The following is a 7,498-nucleotide window of genomic DNA, read 5'->3' on the forward strand; positions in this document are numbered from 1 at the left end:
AAATGCCCTGAATGGAGTTTTGAGTGACTGATTGGACGATTAATATCATGCATTGGTGAGCATGTCAGGAAAATGAATTAGTGAATATTAGTGAATTTGAAAATTAGACCGAATATAGCTGAACCCTCACATAATTTTTTAATGTCTTTTTTTTTGTCAGGCTGCAACAGGCTGTGAGGTCCATTTTAAAATGAGGCTGGATTATAGCCAGATTTTAGTATAGCAGACATGTTTCCAGAGCCAGATTCATGAGGACAGAACTTTTATGTAGAATGAAAGGAGAATTTATTAATTTGCTTAATTCAATTGCAGGAATTAATGAGAATGCCACTAAGGTACATAAGCATGCATTTAGGACCTCAAAGTATATTTATTATATGGGTGAATTTTGGGTGAACACTACTGTCGCATGAACAGATTAGAGTTAATTTTTATAAATTGAATACATTTAAATATGAATCTGACCTTGATTGCTTTTTCTCAGGCTTTATTTTAGTTGTGTAACACTTTTACAATTTTATTTATTTATTTGTTTTGGAAAGAAATTTAGGGGTGACTGGGGAGTGTTGTAACATGGGGTCGGTTGTAACACTGTCAGTTTGACAAGTCAGAAAAGAGTTGTGGTGAGGTCATCAATATCATACACACCAATCTCCTTTTTGAGCTCACAGGAGAAGTGGCATGTGACTGTGAGCAACATTGTAGATTTTATGACCGAAAACAACAACAACAACAGCAGCAAAAAAAAGAAAAGAAAATGATTTTCAGGAAAGTATTTTTTTTTAATCAAGATTATTGCATTAACTAATAATGATGATAATGAATAACAGCTTTGTTGTAAAGTGTTAACATTATTTATAACAGTGTATTTTATAACACCTAGCGTCATATGCATGGACTACAGTTGTGTAATTTACTCCCCATTTTTAGCAGGAAGGATGTAGGAGTACTTCAGTCTCTTTTTGGCAACAGCATCTGCACTATAGTTACTCTTCTTTTGCATTAGGGCGATGAGGATCAGCTGACTGTGGCGTTTGAACATGCACTTTTGGCAGAGATGCTCAGCACCATTTGATAGTGGGTTTAGATGTGTGAGCTCTGGTTTACTCTCTCTGATGATGGACGCTTAAAGACAGTACAGAGAGTGGGAATAGAACCCAAAAATAGCTGCATTGTTTGGTTTGTTCTCCCAACAAAAAGAGAACAGCTGTAGACGCCCCTTTGCTGTGAATATTTTATGAAGGCTTATGGCTTGGCTCTAGTGCTGGTACCCTGTTTAGTGGAGGGGGTTGCCTAGCCGACGACAAGAACCCTGCAGAGCCTTTTTACCTATTTTTACCTGTTTTACTATTTTGGGGAATTGCAAGTCCAGTGAACATTGAAAGATTGGCTTTTGGAAAGCCACAGAAGGAACTAAAGAAAGTTGTGCATTTTCTTTTTTCTTTTTTGAAATAAGTCAATAATGATACCAAATCCACAGTCAAAACCAGCTTAATTTAATCTTTATTTTACCCCAAGGGAACCTAATATCCACTATTTCCCATGATTTAAATCCATCAGAATTATTTAACTGCTCTTAATATTTATACTTTAAGGCAGTGGATCTCAGGGGCCCACTAGGGGGCCTCTGTAAACTTCTGGGGATCCCTTAAGTCTTAAAATGATTTAAATTTAGTTATGTTACCAGTCTTAATTAAAAGGTTAAAAAACCTAAAATTTGCTTGTTTAATATGTCTCCTGTCTACCAGCTTGAATAGTCATTTTTTGCTGCTAGTGGCACAGAGGTTACACGCTAAAAAATGTTTGTTGAACCTTTGTACAATAATTTGTGACCACCCTACATATAGTTTGGGTCACAAAATATTCAGTTATTTGTATATATTAATTTTTTTTTTTACCTACATATGTCTATTTCTGTTTACATGTATGTATATATAGGTTTTATTTATTTACTTTAATGTATTATGAGTTTGGACTGAACAGTGCAGCTGCATTTTCCGAATTCTAGGTGGCAGAGAGAGAGCAGAGTTACCTTGATGACTGCGACACATCCTAAGACAACAAAGAGGTTATTTTAATGAACCACTATCTCTCGTCTTTCTCATTTACTGTTAAGGTTAGTTAAATTCATTACATTTCATATCAAACTGTAATTTATATATTTTTAATGTCCAAATAATTTGTTTATTTATTTTTATTAATAATTTTAAGATGCTTATGTCATTAAGTCCATCCGTGTATACTTACCAGAGTTCAGTCAGTTGTGTGGAAGAATTAAGTTAGATAATTTCTGTACATATGGTTAGGGTTTCTATCTTGATTTTTTTTATTTTCTTATTGTGATTTGATTTAAGTATCTATATGTATTATTTATCTCAACGTATTTATGAAATTTAATTTAAGCAACCACTAAAAATTCTCTCTCTCTCTCTCATTTACTGCTAAGTTTTTTAAACGGCTTACAGACTGCTCTGGACCTGTAACAATTGCTTGCCCTGCAACGTTATATGTGTGGTTTGGTTTCATGTGTACAGCTCTGAATCTACTGAGGCCTGGTCATGCTTTATCCTCTCTGTAGATCCAGTGAACGCTCTTCGGTGTGTGAATCCAAGCGTGCACCTCCAGGTCACGGTTGATTACATCTTTCAAGATTTAGCAGAAATTTCTTCTAATGTCCCAAAGGTAAGGTCGTCTAGAGAGATCTTGCCTTGTTTCTTGAATCAGTCCGCAGCGCTTGCCACTGGCTTTCCTGTCGATATTCCTTGATTGTGTGGTAATTCTCAAATGTTCTTGAATGGAAGAATGGAAGCTCTCGAATGATCAGCTAACTTAAATCCATTGTGCTGTGTGTAACGTAAGAGAATCAGGAGCTGGCCTTCTTTTTAATTTTGCGAACCAATGTATTTTTATATCATTAAGCATGATTTATTTACTGCAATGAGGATAGGATTGCATGCTCAATTAGACATTGCTTTGATGTGAACGCTTAACGTGATTTCATAGCAGTTAAGACACAGCCAAGAGCTTCCAACCATATATCATCAGCTGCTAGCGGTTTATCACGTGTGCTCAGGCTTCAGAAATGTGTTGCATGCGTGCAGCACCATGGACAACTTGTTCTCTGTCCGTGGTTCTGAAGTAGCAGCAACAGCTGTGCAAAGTAGGCAAATGTAACTTTCTTTGATTAAACTCATGGGGAGGATTATAAAAAGCAGTTTAGTCCTTTATCTAAAGACCGCTTAAAAGTTGAATGGGCAGCATCATAGCAGTCTTAAACTTTGTGTACATGATATAGATTTTATATGTTTTCAGTCCATTTCATGTATCTTTGCTCATTTCTAAAACATGAATTGTTTAACACTTATTTTGCCCTAATTCATGTGTAAATGCTTTTTAGCATTAAACAGTTTTTGTAAGTGTTAATTTTCGTAAGACACTTCAAATGCAGATGCCTTCACCATAAAATAAATCCATGTGTTTGTGAACTGCGTGAAATATCAGTTTGTCTTAAACCATTATGGCCAAATTATGTTCCTCAAAACGGATATTATATTACTGTTGATCGTTTTTTTTTTTTCGGTTGATTTCGATTTGCGAGTAAACTTGAGCAATTCTATCTTCCCAAACGCAAAAGCACACATTGTGCCTAACGAACTGGCACAATTTTCCTCATGGGTCCAAAGACTCATACGCGTTACAATGTTGGATATAAACATATTTTATGAGCTACCTGCTCTCAACACTACATTCGCAGGATAGTCTTATCACACTAAAGTATTCCACAACGACATGCCACAGCACTTCACTGCGTGTTTTAAGATTCGTCTAACGCGTATCCCCCGCACGCCGTCACAGTTTTGTGATAATTGTATTTTCTGCAAATGTTTTCTCTTACCGTCTCCCGTAGATTCTTTTACGCATGGCAATGGCACTGGAGAAAAGGGGAGTTGCCACTACACACAGCTCGAGAGCAAATCATTCATGTGTGTGCATCGAACATGCTCCATCTCGTGAGACGCAGGTGAAAGGGACTCTGAACTCGCCAGCGTCAGACGCGTCAGTGCGCGCTCACATCCGCGTCGCTCAGTTGGAGTTCTTCTCCGCAGTTCAGGGAGCGTGAGGCAATGCGAATTCACCTGCTGGAGCACCGTGATCACGCTGCGGGGAAACCGAAGTTGATATTTGAATAATAAAATATGGTTTTCGCCCCATAATGTTTGGGATTAAGGACTCTCGCTTTTTATGTGGATTATTGAGAGTGCAGATCAATTAGAAACATCCAAGAGCAACTGAAGGAAAGCGATGCAACTCGCTCCCTTCCACCAAACCTCGCGACGAAACAGGTTTTTTCTTTTTCTTTGGGAATATATGCGCAGAGTGGAAAAGGATTTGGGAAGATTTGCGTACCTTTGGGAAACAAATCCAGTTTCGATTAGAAATAGGAAGGACTAGGAAGTTAAAACAGCAGACGGAGGTGGTAGGCTACATACGGTCAGACTATGAATGCTATTTCCCTTCCAGACAAATCGGTTTCATTCTCGTGACAAACTTAAGGAGTAGACACCCTTGAAAAAAAAAAAAAAAAATGGAAAGAACATCAACGGATAACAGCGATGATTTGGATTTTCTGCGTGTGGGAGTACAGATTTAATTTTTTGGTCTAAATGAACAAATCGATTGGCAAAATACGAGAAAGACTCAGAATTATCACTGAGTTTTGGCTTGTAATGTAATTGGCTGCAGACAAGTCATTTTGTGGACGGTTAAGCATAGGTTATGTAATGCAAGAACTGAGAATGACATTTCCTTGTCATCGAGCTGCAAGCTGGAATTTTGCCTCAATTTGATTAGACGCTGTTTTCCTATAGGATCTTTTTTGAAAATCAACGTCGCTCTTTTTTTAGTGCCCTGCGGCACGCAATTTTGATGTCAGAGGAGGTAAGGCAACTCCTTATTGCAGTTAATGTTTTGTCTTTATCCCTTTATTTTATACACGGTCCTTTACTCATGTTTATTATTTTTTGCACTGCTCAAAACACACTGACGATAGTTTTTGGGTTTATTATTTTTGGCACTGCTCAAAACACACTGACGATAGTTTTTGGGTTTATATAGGCTACTATTCGATCTTCTGAGTTTATGAATCCTTGTAATACATTTAGTCTCAGTTACGCTGCAGAAGTAACGCTGAGCGCTTTGCTTCTAATTAGAATGATAAAAAGTCTGTCGCGTTTAAATGAACTAAACGCGCAGAAAACATATATTTGAGTCAATAAACATATATTAAGTCAAGAATACGACGCGAGGACACTTGTATGTTTGTAGACATGTTTTTTATAGCCTCACAGAAACTTAAAAGATAAAGTAGGCTACCTGCTCAAAGCAACACAGCAAACACAACCGTAAGATACTGGCGTAAATGATCTACGTTGTGTGGCTGAGGTGCGAAGACGGACAGTCAACATCTTCAGTGCAACAGTTAGAATAGAAACACATATCACGCTATGCTAATTTCACAAGTTAGATTAGCTTTGTGAGGTGACTCGGTTTATATTGTTGACGCAAGTGTAACAGCAGGATTGTTCTGAATATATATATTTAAATGTTATAACATCATTAGTTTTCAAAATTAGATTTTTGTCTGGGATCGTGCCCATCACTGACCTATTGGCCACCTGCCATGCTAAAGCTGAATATTATTTGACTTTATGAATCTACTTGTTAACAAATGTTCCAGGACCACAACAGCAAATTTGATCTGCTTAGCAACAAAACATTTACCGAACTACATCATGTCTATGACATTGACATCTCATCTGTTGTGACGTAAGCTATTTCATTTTCTGCGTTGTCACAAATAATGCTATACAGCCTAATAATTTTCATATTATAGGTTTTCCCCATCTTCCCCTGTAAATAAATTCATACTTTTTACTTTTACTTTTTTAATAGTAAAAATGGCACAATTATGTATGTTAGCATGTTTTATGTTGTATTTTATAGCATTATTTAAGGATTGTTACACAGTTGCTGGAGAAGCCAATTTTGATGTACTTTAAGTCATCATGTGGCCCTTCCATTGTACCACCTGTACTTGTTACAATTAAAAACAGATTTGAATAGCTCCACATGACATGAACAGTACTGTTGAATATACAATCATCAAAATGGCTCCTGTAATTCTTGTTGTCACTTTATTTTTTATTGTAAAGCTCAGTCGACAACAAAAGTTGTCTAGTTAAATTGAACAATTTTATATCTAAATTGTTTATCTATTGTTTCCAAATGATCATCAGCCCATAAATTAATATTGCAGTAATATTATATCAGTGGACATCAAATAACTTAAACAAATGTTTTCACTGATTCTGCTAGACTTGGGGGCTCGTTGCTCTTTAGCATTGATTTATGTATAAAATCAAGGCTCAGAGAGATTTGGTTATACAAATACAACCAGATAAGTCATTAAAATGGCAGCATCCCCAGTATACAGAGTCCAGGAATTACATTTTACTTTGTACAATTTACATTTTTAGTATTACATTTTAGTGCTGATAGTGTATTTAAGTGTAATTTTGCAGATTTTCAACCTCTTTGTATTGTATTGCAATGTTGGTAGTAGGCCTATATGTAAATGAATAATGTTTACTAATTCTCCGTGTTACCTGGACGAGAAAATCACGTTTCTTTGTCAGGAAAAGTCTTTTGACAGCTCCAGGGTTTTTGTGAAAACTACAGGTTTTACATCCGCATTTTTGTATTCCTGTCCACGGACAGTCGGATCAACAGAGGGTTATTAACAGAACAGTTAATGTAAGGGTAGGTTTATCACTGGATTTTTTATTGTACTTTGTCTACTCTTTAAACAGCATTATGGTAAAAATGGAACACTATGGCTACAGCTTTCATACCTGTATGCGACAGCGTTTTGCTTTGGGAGGCTGTATCGAAAGTACAGCGTCGCAGCGGTATAATTCTTTGCTGACTTTAGCCACTGCCCACAACGCGCTGGATTCTTCACTGGAAACTGAAAGTAACTCTCGCTAGACGTTTACTTGCACCCCGGAACAACACGTGACGTGTTGATGGCCTTGGACGGCAACATGCCCAGTGCAATATAGGTGCTGAATGTTTCCTACTAATTTGGCAAAAGGAAAGACTACAGCCTTTTTTATGTTTTCTCAGCCTAGTTTTATTGAAATCCCATTTTGCCAGTAAAGTACACCTTTAAATATATGCCGTGTGATATGTTACAGGATTTATGTATGCATGGATCATGAGAGACAGTGAGGAAGACAGGGAATGTGTGTGAGAAATGGATGGTGAAAAGGGTTGTTGAATTTGTAGGGTGGCTCAGAGTTTGCAGAGCAGGCTACCGATACAATATAAGATGAAACAAAAGAGCGTGTGAAAATCTAACAACCAAAAAGGACTGGCAGTATCAAGACGAGAAGGAGGGAATGAGGAGGACCTGCTTGAGTGCTCTTCACTTTTACGC

Source organism: Abramis brama, assembly GCF_963993115.1.
Source record: "Abramis brama genome assembly, chromosome: 1".
Lineage (NCBI taxonomy): Eukaryota > Metazoa > Chordata > Actinopteri > Cypriniformes > Leuciscidae > Abramis > Abramis brama.